The sequence below is a fragment of the Ambystoma mexicanum genome, chromosome 1p, assembly GCF_040938575.1.
Source record: "Ambystoma mexicanum isolate Mex_15411 chromosome 1p, UKY_AmexF1_1, whole genome shotgun sequence".
In the NCBI taxonomy this organism is placed as follows: Eukaryota; Metazoa; Chordata; class Amphibia; order Caudata; family Ambystomatidae; genus Ambystoma; species Ambystoma mexicanum.
The window spans coordinates 1026581142-1026596208 of NC_090921.1; the positions used below are offsets into that span (position 1 = coordinate 1026581142).

The following is a 15067-nucleotide window of genomic DNA, read 5'->3' on the forward strand; positions in this document are numbered from 1 at the left end:
TCTTGCAATTCGTGCAAAATACTACAAATTTGGCTTGTGAGGTTCCCGAATTGAGTAAAAGCACATCAGTTCCCAATTAAAAAAATGACCCCCTCCGCAGTCTCCCGCATGTTACTGACCACCATACTAGGGGGGAAAAGTTGAAAGGCGCGCCTCACAGGCCATCTCCTCAGAGTATTCAGCCGTGTTGGGCCTTGACAATATTTTAATATCTTGGATGGTGTATAGTGTTCTCCCATTTCCCTTGAGAAAACAAGATTGTCAAGGGGATTCTGCTGTTTTGTCAGTTCATAGTAAGAGATGGGGATCCAAAACACCTCACAGGAAACCAACGAAGATTGGTGTCGGACAGAAACATAACGTGGCCACAGCCTCAAAGCAAAAAATCTATTTTCAGTGATGAAATATAATATAATTATAAATTGTCTGTTATTTTACTTTCCAAGTATTTTACTTTCCAAGTATTCAATAAAATTTGCATTTGGCAAAAGTCCTTCGAGCCAGATTTGAACCAGCGATCTAAGGATGCCTGTTTTACCACTACAGTCCTCCGCTCTACCAACTGAGCTATCGAAGGCTTGGCAAATCATTCTCTAGCAAACTCAATACGAGCTTCCACTTCAACCGTCGACTTGTAAACATCTCTTGCAATTCGTGCAAAATACTACAAATTTGGCTTGTGAGGTTCCCGAATTGAGTAAAAGCACATCAGTTCCCAATTAAAAAAATGACCCCCTCCGCAGTCTCCCGCATGTTAATGACCACCATACTAAGGGGGAAAAGTTGAAAGGCGGCGCCTCACAGGCCATCTCCTCAGAGTATTCAGCCGTGTTGGGCCTTGACAATATTTTAATATCTTGGATGGTGTATAGTGTTCTCTCATTTCGCTTGAGAAATCAAGATTGTCAAGGGGATTCTGCTGTTTTGCCAGTTCATAGCAAGAGATGGGGATCCAAAACACCTCACAGGAAACCAATGAAGATTGGTGTCGGACAGAAACATAACGTGGCCACAGCCTCAAAGCAAAAGGCATCTATTTTCAGTGATGAAATATAATATAATTATAAATTGTCTGTTATTTTATTTTCCAAGCATTTTACTTTCCAAGTATTCAATAAAATTTGCATTTGGCAAAAGTCCTTCAATCTGGATTTGAACCAGCGACCTAAGGATGCCTGTTTTACCACTACAGTCCTCTGCTCTACCAACTGAGCCATCGAAGGCTTGGCAAATCAGTCTCTAGCAAGCTCAATACGAGCTTCCACTTCAACCGTCGACATTCAAACATCTCTTGCAATTCGTGCAAAATACTACAAATTTGGCTTGTGAGGTTCCCGAATTGAGTAAAAGCACATCAGTTCACAATTAAAAAAATGACCCCCTCCGCAGTCTCCTGCATGTTACTGACCACCATACTAAGGGGGAAAAGTTGAAAGGCGGAGCCTCACAGGCCATCTCCTCAGAGTATTCAGCCGTGTTGGGCCTTGACAATATTTTAATATCTTGGATGGTGTACAGTGTTCTCTCATTTCCCTTGAGAAATCAAGATTGTCAAGGGGATTATGCTGTTTTGCCAGTTCATAGCAAGAGATGGGGATCAAAGAAACACCTCACAGGAAACCAAAGAAGATTGGTGTTGGACAGAAAAATAATGTGGCCACAGCCTCAAAGCAAAAGGCATCTATTTTCAGTGATGAAATATAATATAATTATAAATTGTCTGCTATTTTACTTTCCAAGTATTTTACTTTCCAAGTATTCAATAAAATGTGCATTTGGCAAAAGTCCTTCGAGCCGGATTTGAACCAGCGACCTAAGGATGCCTGTTTTACCACTACAGTCCTCCGCTCTACCAACTGAGCTATCGAAGGTTTGGCAAATCAATCTCTAGCAAGCTCAATACGAGCTTCCACTTCAACCGTCGACATTCAAACATCTCTTGCAATTTGTGCAAAATACTACAAATTTGGCTTGTGAGGTTCCCGAATTGAGTAAAAGCACATCAGTTCCCAATTAAAAAAATGACCGCCTCCGCAGTCTCCCGCATGTTACTGACCACCATACTAAGGAGGAAAAGTTGAAAGGCGGCGCCTCACAGGCCATCTCCTCAGAGTATTCATCAGTGTTCGGCCTTGACAATATTTTAATATCTTGGATGGTGTATGGTGTTCTCCCATTTCCCTTGAGAAATCAAGATTGTCAAGAGGATTCTGCTGTTTTGTCAGTTCATAGCAAGAGATGGGGATCCAAAACACGTCACAGGAAACCAACGAAGATTGGTGTCGGACAGAAAAATAACGTGGCCACAGCCTCAAAGCAAAAGGCATCTATTTTCAGTGATGAAATATAATATAATTATAAATTGTCTGTTATTTTACTTTCCAAGTATTTTACTTTCCAAGTATTCAATAAAATGTGCATTTGGCTAGAGTCCTTCGAGCCGGATTTGAACCAGCGACCTAAGGATGCCTGTTTTACCACTACAGTCCTCCGCTCTACCAACTGAGCTATCGAAGGCTTGGCAAAACAACTCTAGCAAACTCAATACGAGCTTCCACTTCAACCGTCGACTTGTAAACATCTCTTGCAATTCGTGCAAAATACTACAAATTTGGCTTGTGAGGTTCCCGAATTGAGTAAAAGCACATCAGTTCCCAATTAAAAAAATGACCCCCTCCGCAGTCTCCCGCATGTTACTGACCACCATACTAAGGGGGAAAAGTTGAAAGGCGGCACCTCACAGGCCATCTCCTCAGAGTATTCAGCCGCGTTGGGCCTTGACAATATTTTAATATCTTGGATGGTGTATAGTGTTCTCTCATTTCCCTTGAGAAATCAAGATTGTCAAGGGGATTCTGCTGTTTTGCCAGTTCATAGCAAGAGATGGGGATCCAAAACACCTCACAGGAAACCAATGAAGATTCGTGTTGGACAGAAAAATAACATGGTCACAGCCTCAAAGCAAAAGGCATCTATTTTCAGTGATGAAATATAATATAATTATAAATTGTCTGCTATTTTACTTTCCAAGTATTTTACTTTCCAAGTATTCAATAAAATGTGCATTTGGTAAAAGTACTTCGAGCCGGATTTGAACCAGCGACCTAAGGATGCCTGTTTTACCACAACAGTCCTCCGCTCTACCAACTGAGCTATCGAAGGCTTGGCAAATCAGTCTCTAGCAAGCTCAATACGAGCTTCCACTTCAACCGTCGACATTCAAACATCTCTTGCAATTTGTGCAAAATACTACAAATTTGGCTTGTGAGGTTCCCGAATTGAGTAAAAGCACATCAGTTCACAATTAAAAAAATGACCCCCTCCACAGTCTCCCGCATGTTACTGACCACCATACTAAGGAGGAAAAGTTGAAAGGCGGCGCCTCACAGGCCATCTCCTCAGAGTATTCATCAGTGTTCGGCCTTGACAATATTTTAATATCTTGGATGGTGTATAGTGTTCTCCCATTTCCCTTGAGAAATCAAGATTGTCAAGGGGATTCTGCTGTTTTGTCAGTTCATAGCAAGAGATGGGGATCCAAAATACCTCACAGGAAACCAACGAAGATTGGTGTCGGACAGAATAATAACGTGGCCACAGCCTCAAAGCAAAAGGCATCTATTTTCAGTGATGAAATATAATATAATTATAAATTGTCTGTTATTTTACTTTCCAAGTATTTTACTTTCCAAGTATTCAATAAAATGTGCATTTGGCAAAAGTCCTTTGAGCCGGATTTGAACCAGCGACGAGCTATCGAAGGCTTGGCAAATCATTCTCTAGCAAACTCAATACGAGCTTCCATTTCAACCATCGACTTGTAAACATCTCTTGCAATTCGTGCAAAATACTACAAATTTGGCTTGTGAGGTTCCCGAATTGAGTAAAAGCACATCAGTTCCCAATTAAAAAAATGACCCCCTCCGCAGTCTCCCGCATGTTACTGACCACCATACTAAGGGGGAAAAGTTGAAAGGCGCGCCTCACAGGCCATCTCCTCAGAGTATTCAGCCGTGTTGGGCCTTGACAATATTTTAATATCTTGGATGGTGTATAGTGTTCTCCCATTTCCCTTGAGAAAACAAGATTGTCAAGGGGATTCTGCTGTTTTGTCAGTTCATAGTAAGAGATGGGGATCCAAAACACCTCACAGGAAACCAACGAAGATTGGTGTCGGACAGAAACATAACGTGGCCACAGCCTCAAAGCAAAAGGCATCTATTTTCAGTGATGAAATATAATATAATTATAAATTGTCTGTTATTTTATTTTCCAAGCATTTTACTTTCCAAGTATTCAATAAAATTTGCAATTGGCAAAAGTCCTTCAATCTGGATTTGAACCAGCGACCTAAGGATGCCTGTTTTACCACTACAGTCCTCTGCTCTACCAACTGAGCTATCGAAGGCTTGGCAAATCCGTCTCTAGCAAGCTCAATACGAGCTTCCACTTCAACCGTCGACATTCAAACATCTCTTGCAATTCGCGCAAAATACTACAAATTTGGCTTTTGAGGTTCCCGAATTGAGTAAAAGCACATCAGTTCACAATTAAAAAAATGACCCCCTCCGCAGTCTCCCGCATGTTACTGACCACCATACTAAGGGGGAAAAGTTGAAAGGCGGCGCCTCACAGGCCATCTCCTCAGAGTATTCAGCCGTGTTGGGCCTTGACAATATTTTAATATCTTGGATGGTGTATAGTGTTCTCTCATTTCCCTTGAGAAATCAAGATTGTCAAGGGGATTCTGCTGTTTTGCCAGTTCATAGCAAGAGATGGGGATCCAAAACACCTCACATGAAACCAATGAAGATTTGTGTTGGACAGAAACATAACGTGGCCACAGCCTCAAAGCAAAAGGCATCTATTTTCAGTGATGAAATATAATATAATTATAAATTGTCTGTTATTTTACTTTCCAAGTATTTTACTTTCCAAGTATTCAATAAAATTTGCATTTGGCAAAAGTCCTTCGAGCCGGATTTGAACCAGCGACCTAAGGATGCCTGTTGTACCACTACAGCCCTCAGCTCTACCAACTGAGCTATCGAAGGCTTGGCAAATCACTCTCTAGCAAACTCCATACGAGCTTCCACTTCAACCGTCGACTTGTAAACATTTCTTGCAATTCGTGCAAAATACTACAAATTTGGCTTGTGAGGTTCCCGAATTGAGTAAAAGCACATCAGTTCCCAATTAAAAAAATGACCCCCGCCGCAGTCTCCCGCATGTTACTGACCACCATAATAAGGGGGAAAAGTTGAAAGGCGGCACCTCACAGGCCATCTCCTCAGAGTATTCAGCCGCGTTGGGCCTTGACAATATTTTAATATCTTGGATGGTGTATAGTGTTCTATCATTTTCCTTGAGAAATCAAGATTGTCAAGGGGATTATGCTGTTTTGCCAGTTCATAGCAAGAGATGGGGATCAAAGAAACACCTCACAGGAAACCAAAGAAGATTGGTGTTGGACAGAAAAATAATGTGGTCACAGCCTCAAAGCAAAAGGCATCTATTTTCAGTGATGAAATATAATATAATTATAAATTGTCTGTTATGTTATTTTCCAAGTATTTTACTTTCCAAGTATTCAATAAAATGTGCATTTGGCAAAAGTCCTTCGAGCCGGATTTGAACCAGCGACCTAAGGATGCCTGTTTTACCACTACAGTCCTCCGCTCTACCAACTGAGCTATCGAAGGCTTGGCAAATCAGTCTCTAGCAAGCTCAATACGAGCTTCCACTTCAACCGTCGACGTTCAAACATCTCTTGCAATTTGTGCAAAATACTACAAATTTGGCTTGTGAGGTTCCCGAATTGAGTAAAAGCACATCAGTTCACAATTAAAAAAATGACCCCCTCCGCAGTCTCCCGCATGTTACTGACCACCATACTAAGGAGGAAAAGTTGAAAGGCGGTGCCTCACAGGCCATCTCCTCAGAGTATTCATCAGTGTTCGGCCTTGACAATATTTTAATATCTTGGATGGTGTATAGTGTTCTCCCATTTCCCTTGAGAAATCAAGATTGTCAAGGGGATTCTGCTGTTTTGTCAGTTCATAGCAAGAGATGGGGATCCAAAATACCTCACAGGAAACCAACGAAGATTGGTGTCGGACAGAAAAATAACGTTGCCACAGCCTCAAAGCAAAAGGCATCTATTTTCAGTGATGAAATATAATATAATTATAAATTGTCTGTTATTTTACTTTCCAAGTATTTTACTTTCCAAGTATTCAATAAAATGTGCATTTGGCAAAAGTCCTTTGAGCCGGATTTGAACCAGCGACGAGCTATCGAAGGCTTGGCAAATCATTCTCTAGCAAACTCAATACGAGCTTCCACTTCAACCGTCGACTTGTAAACATCTCTTGCAATTCGTGCAAAATACTACAAATTTGGCTTGTGAGGTTCCCGAATTGAGTAAAAGCACATCAGTTCCCAATTAAAAAAATGACCCCCTCCGCAGTCTCCCGCATGTTAATCACCACCATACTAAGGGGGAAAAGTTGAAAGGCGTGCCTCACAGGCCATCTCCTCAGAGTATTCAGCCGTGTTGGGCCTTGACAATATTTTAGTATCTTGGATGGTGTATAGTGTTCTCCCATTTCCCGTGAGAAAACAAGATTGTCAAGGGGATTCTGCTGTTTTGTCAGTTCATAGCAAGAGATGGGGATCCAAAACACCTCACAGGAAACCAACGAAGATTGGTGTCGGACAGAAAAATAACGTGGCCACAGCCTCAAAGCAAAAGGCATCTATTTTCAGTGATGAAATATAATATAATTATAAATTGTCTGTTATTTTACTTTCCAAGTATTTTACTTTCCAAGTATTCAATAAAATTTGCAATTGGCAAAAGTCCTTCAATCCGGATTTGAACCAGCGACCTAAGGATGCCTGTTTTACCACTACAGTCCTCTGCTCTACCAACTGAGCTATCGAAGGCTTGGCAAATCAGTCTCTACCAAGCTCAATACGAGCTTCCACTTCAACCGTCGACATTCAAACATCTCTTGCAATTCGTGCAAAATACTACAAATTTGGCTTGTGAGGTTCCCGAATTGAGTAAAAGCACATCAGTTCACAATTAAAAAAATGACCCCCTCCGCAGTCTCCCGCATGTCACTGACCACCATACTAAGGGGGAAAAGTTGAAAGGCGGCGCCTCACAGGCCATCTCCTCAGAGTATTCAGCCGTGTTGGGCCTTGACAATATTTTAATATCTTGGATGGTGTATAGTGTTCTCTCATTTCCCTTGAGAAATCAAGATTGTCAAGGGGATTCTGCTGTGTTGCCAGTTCATAGCAAGAGATGGGGATCCAAAACACCTGACAGGAAACCAATGAAGATTCGTGTTGGACAGAAAAATAACGTGGCCACAGCCTCAAAGCAAAAGGCATCTATTTTCAGTGATGAAATATAATATAATTATAAATTGTCTGTTATTTTACTTTCCAAGTATTCAATAAAATGTGCATTTGGCAAGAGTCCTTCGAGCCGGATTTGAACCAGCGACCTAAGGATGCCTGTTTTACCACTACAGTCCTCCGCTCTACCAACTGAGCTATCGAAGGCTTTGCAGATCAACTCTAGCAAACTCAATACGAGCTTCCACTTCAACCGTCGACTTGTAAACATCTCTTGCAATTCGTGCAAAATACTACAAATTTGGCTTGTGAGGTTCCCGAATTGAGTAAAAGCACATCAGTTCCCAAAAAAAAAATGACCCCCTCCGCAGTCGCCCGCATGTTACTGACCACCATACTAAGGGGGAAAAGTTGAAAGGCGGCACCTCACAGGCCATCTCCTCAGAGTATTCAGCCGCGTTGGGCCTTGACAATATTTTAATATCTTGGATGGTGTATAGTGTTCTCTCATTTCTCTTGAGAAATCAAGATTGTCAAGGGGATTCTGCTGTTTTGCCAGTTCATAGCAAGAGATGGGGATCCAAAACACCTCACAGGAAACCAATGAAGATTCGTGTTGGACAGAAAAATAACGTGGTCACAGCCTCAAAGCAAAAGGCATCTATTTTCAGTGATGAGATATAATATAATTATAAATTGTCTGTTATTTTACTTTCCAAGTATTTTACTTTCCAAGTATTCAATAAAATGTGCATTTGGCAAAAGTCCTTCGAGCCGGATTTGAACCAGCGACCTAAGGATGCCTGTTTTCCCACTACAGTCCTCCGCTCTACCAACTGAGCTATTCAAGGCTTGGCAAATCGTTCTCTAGCAAACTCAATACGAGCTTTCACTTCAACCATCGACTTGTAAACATCTCTTGCAATTCGTGCAAAATATTACAAATTTGGCTTGTGAGGTTCCCGAATTGAGTAAAAGCACATCAGTTCACAATTTAAAAAATGACCCCCTCCGCAGTCTCCCGCATGTTACTGACCACCATACAAAGGAGGAAAAGTTGAAAGGCGGCGCCTCACAGGCCATCTCCTCAGAGTATTCATCAGTGTTCGGCCTTGACAATATTTTAATATCTTGGATGGTGTATAGTGTTCTCCCATTTCCCTTGAGAAATCAAGATTGTCAAGGGGATTCTGCTGTTTTGTCAGTTCATAGCAAGAGATGGGGGTCCAAAATACCTCACAGGAAAACAACGAAGATTGGTGTCGGACAGAAAAATAACGTGGCCACAGCCTCAAAGCAAAAGGCATCTATTTTCAGTGATGAAATATAATATAATTATAAATTGTCTGTTATTTTACTTTCCAAGTATTTTACTTTCCAAGTATTCAATAAAATGTGCATTTGGCAAGAGTCCTTCGAGCCGGATTTGAACCAGCGACCTAAGGATGCCTGTTTTACCACTACAGTCTTCCGCTCTACCAACTGAGCTATCGAAGGCTTGGCAGATCAACTCTAGCAAACTCAATACGAGCTTCCACTTCAACCGTCGACTTGTAAACATCTCTTGCAATTCGTGCAAAATACTACAAATTTGGCTTGTGAGGTTCCCGAAGTGAGTAAAAGCACATCAGTTCCCAATTAAAAAAATGACCCCCTCCGCAGTCTCCCGCATGTTACTGACCACCATACTAAGGGGGAAAAGTTGAAAGGCGGCACCTCACAGGCCATCTCCTCAGAGTATTCAGCTGCGTTGGGCCTTGACAATATTTTAATATCTTGGATGGTGTATAGTGTTCTCTCATTTCCCTTGAGAAATCAAGATTGTCAAGGGGATTCTGCTGTTTTGCCAGTTCATAGCAAGAGATGGGGATCCAAAATACCTGACAGGAAACCAATGAAGATTTGTGTTGGACAGAAAAATAACGTGGCCACAGCCTCAAAGCAAAAGGCATCTATTTTCAGTGATGAAATATAATATAATTATAAATTGTCTGTTATTTTACTTTCCAAGTATTTTACTTTCCAAGTATTCAATAAAATGTGCATTTAGCAAGAGTCCTTCGAGCCGGATTTGAACCAGTGACCTAAGGATGCCTGTTTTACCACTACAGTCCTCCGCTCTACCAACTGAGCTATCGAAGGCTTGGCAAATCAACTCTAGCAAACTCAATACGAGCTTCCACTTCAACCGTCGACTTGTAAACATCTCTTGCAATTCGTGCAAAATACTACAAATTTGGCTTGTGAGGTTCCCGAATTGAGTAAAAGCACATCAGTTCCCAAAAAAAAAATGACCCCCTCCGCAGTCGCCCGCATGTTACTGACCACCATACTAAGGGGGAAAAGTTGAAAGGCGGCACCTCACAGGCCATCTCCTCAGAGTATTCAGCCGCGTTGGGCCTTGACAATATTTTAATATCTTGGATGGTGTATAGTGTTCTCTCATTTCTCTTGAGAAATCAAGATTGTCAAGGGGATTCTGCTGTTTTGCCAGTTCATAGCAAGAGATGGGGATCCAAAACACCTCACAGGAAACCAATGAAGATTCGTGTTGGACAGAAAAATAACGTGGTCACAGCCTCAAAGCAAAAGGCATCTATTTTCAGTGATGAAATATAATATAATTATAAATTGTCTGTTATTTTACTTTCCAAGTATTTTACTTTCCAAGTATTCAATAAAATGTGCATTTGGCAAAAGTCCTTCGAGCCGGATTTGAACCAGCGACCTAAGGATGCCTGTTTTACCACTACAGTCCTCCGCTCTACCAACTGAGCTATCGAAGGCTTGGCAAATCGTTCTCTAGCAAACTCAATACGAGCTTTCACTTCAACCATCGACTTGTAGACATCTCTTGCAATTCGTGCAAAATACTACAAATTTGGCTTGTGAGGTTCCCGAATTGAGTAAAAGCACATCAGTTCACAATTTAAAAAATGACCCCCTCCGCAGTCTCCCGCATGTTACTGACCACCATACAAAGGAGGAAAAGTTGAAAGGCGGCGCCTCACAGGCCATCTCCTCAGAGTATTCATCAGTGTTCGGCCTTGACAATATTTTAATATCTTGGATGGTGTATAGTGTTCTCCCATTTCCCTTGAGAAATCAAGATTGTCAAGGGGATTCTGCTGTTTTGTCAGTTCATAGCAAGAGATGGGGGTCCAAAATACCTCACAGGAAAACAACGAAGATTGGTGTCGGACAGAAAAATAACGTGGCCACAGCCTCAAAGCAAAAGGCATCTATTTTCAGTGATGAAATATAATATAATTATAAATTGTCTGTTATTTTACTTTCCAAGTATTTTACTTTCCAAGTATTCAATAAAATGTGCATTTGGCAAGAGTCCTTCGAGCCGGATTTGAACCAGCGACCTAAGGATGCCTGTTTTACCACTACAGTCCTCCGCTCTACCAACTGAGCTATCGAAGGCTTGGCAGATCAACTCTAGCAAACTCAATACGAGCTTCCACTTCAACCGTCGACTTGTAAACATCTCTTGCAATTCGTGCAAAATACTACAAATTTGGCTTGTGAGGTTCCCGAAGTGAGTAAAAGCACATCAGTTCCCAATTAAAAAAATGACCCCCTCCGCAGTCTCCCGCATGTTACTGACCACCATACTAAGGGGGAAAAGTTGAAAGGCGGCACCTCACAGGCCATCTCCTCAGAGTATTCAGCTGCGTTGGGCCTTGACAATATTTTAATATCTTGGATGGTGTATAGTGTTCTCTCATTTCCCTTGAGAAATCAAGATTCTCAAGGGGATTCTGCTGTTTTGCCAGTTCATAGCAAGAGATGGGGATCCAAAATACCTGACAGGAAACCAATGAAGATTTGTGTTGGACAGAAAAATAACGTGGCCACAGCCTCAAAGCAAAAGGCATCTATTTTCAGTGATGAAATATAATATAATTATAAATTGTCTGTTATTTTACTTTCCAAGTATTTTACTTTCCAAGTATTCAATAAAATGTGCATTTAGCAAGAGTCCTTCGAGCCGGATTTGAACCAGTGACCTAAGGATGCCTGTTTTACCACTACAGTCCTCCGCTCTACCAACTGAGCTATCGAAGGCTTGGCAAATCAACTCTAGCAAACTCAATACGAGCTTCCACTTCAACCGTCGACTTGTAAACATCTCTTGCAATTCGTGCAAAATACTACAAATTTGGCTTGTGAGGTTCCCGAATTGAGTAAAAGCACATCAGTTCCCAAAAAAAAAATGACCCCCTCCGCAGTCGCCCGCATGTTACTGACCACCATACTAAGGGGGAAAAGTTGAAAGGCGGCACCTCACAGGCCATCTCCTCAGAGTATTCAGCCGCGTTGGGCCTTGACAATATTTTAATATCTTGGATGGTGTATAGTGTTCTCTCATTTCTCTTGAGAAATCAAGATTGTCAAGGGGATTCTGCTGTTTTGCCAGTTCATAGCAAGAGATGGGGATCCAAAACACCTCACAGGAAACCAATGAAGATTCGTGTTGGACAGAAAAATAACGTGGTCACAGCCTCAAAGCAAAAGGCATCTATTTTCAGTGATGAAATATAATATAATTATAAATTGTCTGTTATTTTACTTTCCAAGTATTTTACTTTCCAAGTATTCAATAAAATGTGCATTTGGCAAAAGTCCTTCGAGCCGGATTTGAACCAGCGACCTAAGGATGCCTGTTTTACCACTACAGTCCTCCGCTCTACCAACTGAGCTATCGAAGGCTTGGCAAATCGTTCTCTAGCAAACTCAATACGAGCTTTCACTTCAACCATCGACTTGTAAACATCTCTTGCAATTCGTGCAAAATACTACAAATTTGGCTTGTGAGGTTCCCGAATTGAGTAAAAGCACATCAGTTCACAATTTAAAAAATGACCCCCTCCGCAGTCTCCCGCATGTTACTGACCACCATACAAAGGAGGAAAAGTTGAAAGGCGGCGCCTCACAGACCATCTCCTCAGAGTATTCATCAGTGTTCGGCCTTGACAATATTTTAATATCTTGGATGGTGTATAGTGTTCTCCCATTTCCCTTGAGAAATCAAGATTGTCAAGGGGATTCTGCTGTTTTGTCAGTTCATAGCAAGAGATGGGGGTCCAAAATACCTCACAGGAAAAAAACGAAGATTGGTGTCGGACAGAAAAATAACGTGGCCACAGCCTCAAAGCAAAAGGCATCTATTTTCAGTGATGAAATATAATATAATTATAAATTGTCTGTTATTTTACTTTCCAAGTATTTTACTTTCCAAGTATTCAATAAAATGTGCATTTGGCAAAAGTCCTTCGAGCCGGATTTGAACCAGCGTCCTAAGGATGCCTGTTTTACCACTACTGTCCTCCGCTGTACCAACTGAGCTATCGAAGGCTTGGCAAATCAGTCTCTAGCAAGCTCAATACGAGCTTCCACTTCAACCGTCGACATTCAAACATCTCTTGCACTTCGTGCAAAATACTACAAATTTGGCTTGTGAGGTTCCCGAATTGAGTAAAAGCACATCAGTTCCCAATTAAAAAAATGACCCCCTCCGCAGTCTCCCGCATGTTACTGACCACCATACTAAGGAGGAAAAGTTGAAAGGCGGCGCCTCACAGGCCATCTCCTCAGAGTATTCATCAGTGTTCGGCCTTGACAATATTTTAATATCTTGGATGGTGTCTAGTGTTCTCCCATTTCCCTTGAGAAATCAAGATTGTCAAGGGGATTCTGCTGTTTTGCCAGTTCATAGCAAGAGATGGGGATCCAAAACACCTGACAGGAAACCAATGAAGATTCGTGTTGGACAGAAAAATAACGTGGCCACAGCCTCAAAGCAAAAGGCATCTATTTTCAGTGATGAAATATAATATAATTATAAATTGTCTGTTATTTTACTTTCCAAGTATTTTACTTTCCAAGTATTCAATAAAATGTGCATTTGGCAAGAGTCCTGCGAGCCAGATTTGAATCAGCGACCTAAGGATGCCTGTTTTACCACTACAGTCCTCCGCTCTACCAACTGAGCTATCGAAGGCTTGGCAAATCAACTCTAGCAAACTCAATACGAGCTTCCACTTCAACCGTCGACTTGTAAACATCTCTTGCAATTCGTGCAAAATACTTCAAATTTGGCTTGTGAGGTTCCCGAATTGAGTAAAAGCACATCAGTTCCCAATTAAAAAAATGACCCCCGCCGCAGTCTCCCGCATGTTACTGACCACCATACTAAGGGGGAAAAGTTGAAAGGCGGCACCTCACAGGCCATCTCCTCAGAGTATTCAGCCGCGTTGGGCCTTGACAATATTTTAATATCTTGGATGGTGTATAGTGTTCTCTCATTTTCCTTGAGAAATCAAGATTGTCAAGGGGATTATGCTGTTTTGCCAGTTCATAGCAAGAGATGGGGATCAAAGAAACACCTCACAGGAAACCAAAGAAGATTGGTGTTGGACAGAAAAATAATGTGGCCACAGCCTCAAAGCAAAAGGCATCTATTTTCAGTGATGAAATATAATATAATTATAAATTGTCTGTTATGTTATTTTCCAAGTATTTTACTTTCCAAGTATTCAATAAAATTTGCATTTGGCAAAAGTCCTTCGAGCCGGATTTGAACCAGCGACCTAAGGATGCCTGTTTTACCACTACAGTCCTCCCCTCTACCAACTGAGCTATCGAAGGCTTGGCAAACCGTTCTCTAGCAAGCTCAATTCGAGCTTCCACTTCAACCGTCGACATGCAAACATCTCTTGCAATTCGTGCAAAATACTACAAATTTGGCTTGTGAGGTTCCCGAATTGAGTAAAAGCACATCAGTTCCCAATTAAAAAAATGACCCCCTCCGCAGTCTCCCGCATGTTACTGACCACCATACTAAGGAGGAAAAGTTGAAAGGCGGCGCCTCACAGGCCATCTCCTCAGAGTATTCATCAGTGTTCGGCCTTGACAATATTTTAATATCTTGGATGGTGTCTAGTGTTCTCCCATTTCCCTTGAGAAATCAAGATTGTCAAGGGGATTCTGCTGTTTTGCCAGTTCATAGCAAGAGATGGGGATCCAAAACACCTGACAGGAAACCAATGAAGATTCGTGTTGGACAGAAAAATAACGTGGCCACAGCCTCAAAGCAAAAGGCATCTATTTTCAGTGATGAAATATAATATAATTATAAATTGTCTGTTATTTTACTTTCCAAGTATTTTACTTTCCAAGTATTCAATAAAATGTGCATTTGGCAAGAGTCCTGCGAGCCAGATTTGAACCAGCGACCTAAGGATGCCTGTTTTACCACTACAGTCCTCCGCTCTACCAACTGAGCTATCGAAGGCTTGGCAAATCAACTCTAGCAAACTCAATACGAGCTTCCACTTCAACCGTCGACTTGTAAACATCTCTTGCAATTCGTGCAAAATACTTCAAATTTGGCTTGTGAGGTTCCCGAATTGAGTAAAAGCACATCAGTTCCCAATTAAAAAAATGACCCCCGCCGCAGTCTCCCGCATGTTACTGACCACCATACTAAGGGGGAAAAGTTGAAAGGCGGCACCTCACAGGCCATCTCCTCAGAGTATTCAGCCGCGTTGGGCCTTGACAATATTTTAATATCTTGGATGGTGTATAGTGTTCTCTCATTTTCCTTGAGAAATCAAGATTGTCAAGGGGATTATGCTGTTTTGCCAGTTCATAGCAAGAGATGGGGATCAAAGAAACACCTCAC

General features: G+C 41.6%; 8 non-coding genes across 8 annotated transcripts; all 8 read right to left on the minus strand.

Annotated features, from left to right (window-relative positions):
- Positions 1 to 1785: 1785 nt before the first annotated feature.
- TRNAY-GUA (transfer RNA tyrosine (anticodon GUA)) lies at positions 1786 to 1871 on the minus strand. The gene is given in 2 exon segments: positions 1786 to 1821; positions 1835 to 1871. It is a non-coding gene; the product is annotated as a tRNA-Tyr (tRNA).
- Positions 1872 to 2431: 560 nt separating this feature from the next.
- TRNAY-GUA (transfer RNA tyrosine (anticodon GUA)) lies at positions 2432 to 2517 on the minus strand. The gene is given in 2 exon segments: positions 2432 to 2467; positions 2481 to 2517. It is a non-coding gene; the product is annotated as a tRNA-Tyr (tRNA).
- A 559-nt stretch (positions 2518 to 3076) lies between these two features.
- TRNAN-GUU (transfer RNA asparagine (anticodon GUU)) lies at positions 3077 to 3162 on the minus strand. Its single transcript is given in 2 exon segments — positions 3077 to 3112; positions 3126 to 3162. It is a non-coding gene; the product is annotated as a tRNA-Asn (tRNA).
- A 2454-nt stretch (positions 3163 to 5616) lies between these two features.
- Positions 5617 to 5702, minus strand: TRNAY-GUA (transfer RNA tyrosine (anticodon GUA)). The gene is given in 2 exon segments: positions 5617 to 5652; positions 5666 to 5702. It is a non-coding gene; the product is annotated as a tRNA-Tyr (tRNA).
- A 1790-nt stretch (positions 5703 to 7492) lies between these two features.
- TRNAY-GUA (transfer RNA tyrosine (anticodon GUA)) lies at positions 7493 to 7578 on the minus strand. Its single transcript is given in 2 exon segments — positions 7493 to 7528; positions 7542 to 7578. It is a non-coding gene; the product is annotated as a tRNA-Tyr (tRNA).
- A 2493-nt stretch (positions 7579 to 10071) lies between these two features.
- On the minus strand, positions 10072 to 10157 carry TRNAY-GUA (transfer RNA tyrosine (anticodon GUA)). The gene is given in 2 exon segments: positions 10072 to 10107; positions 10121 to 10157. It is a non-coding gene; the product is annotated as a tRNA-Tyr (tRNA).
- A 560-nt stretch (positions 10158 to 10717) lies between these two features.
- Positions 10718 to 10803, minus strand: TRNAY-GUA (transfer RNA tyrosine (anticodon GUA)). Its single transcript is given in 2 exon segments — positions 10718 to 10753; positions 10767 to 10803. It is a non-coding gene; the product is annotated as a tRNA-Tyr (tRNA).
- Positions 10804 to 12006: 1203 nt separating this feature from the next.
- TRNAY-GUA (transfer RNA tyrosine (anticodon GUA)) lies at positions 12007 to 12092 on the minus strand. The gene is given in 2 exon segments: positions 12007 to 12042; positions 12056 to 12092. It is a non-coding gene; the product is annotated as a tRNA-Tyr (tRNA).
- Positions 12093 to 15067: the final 2975 nt, after the last annotated feature.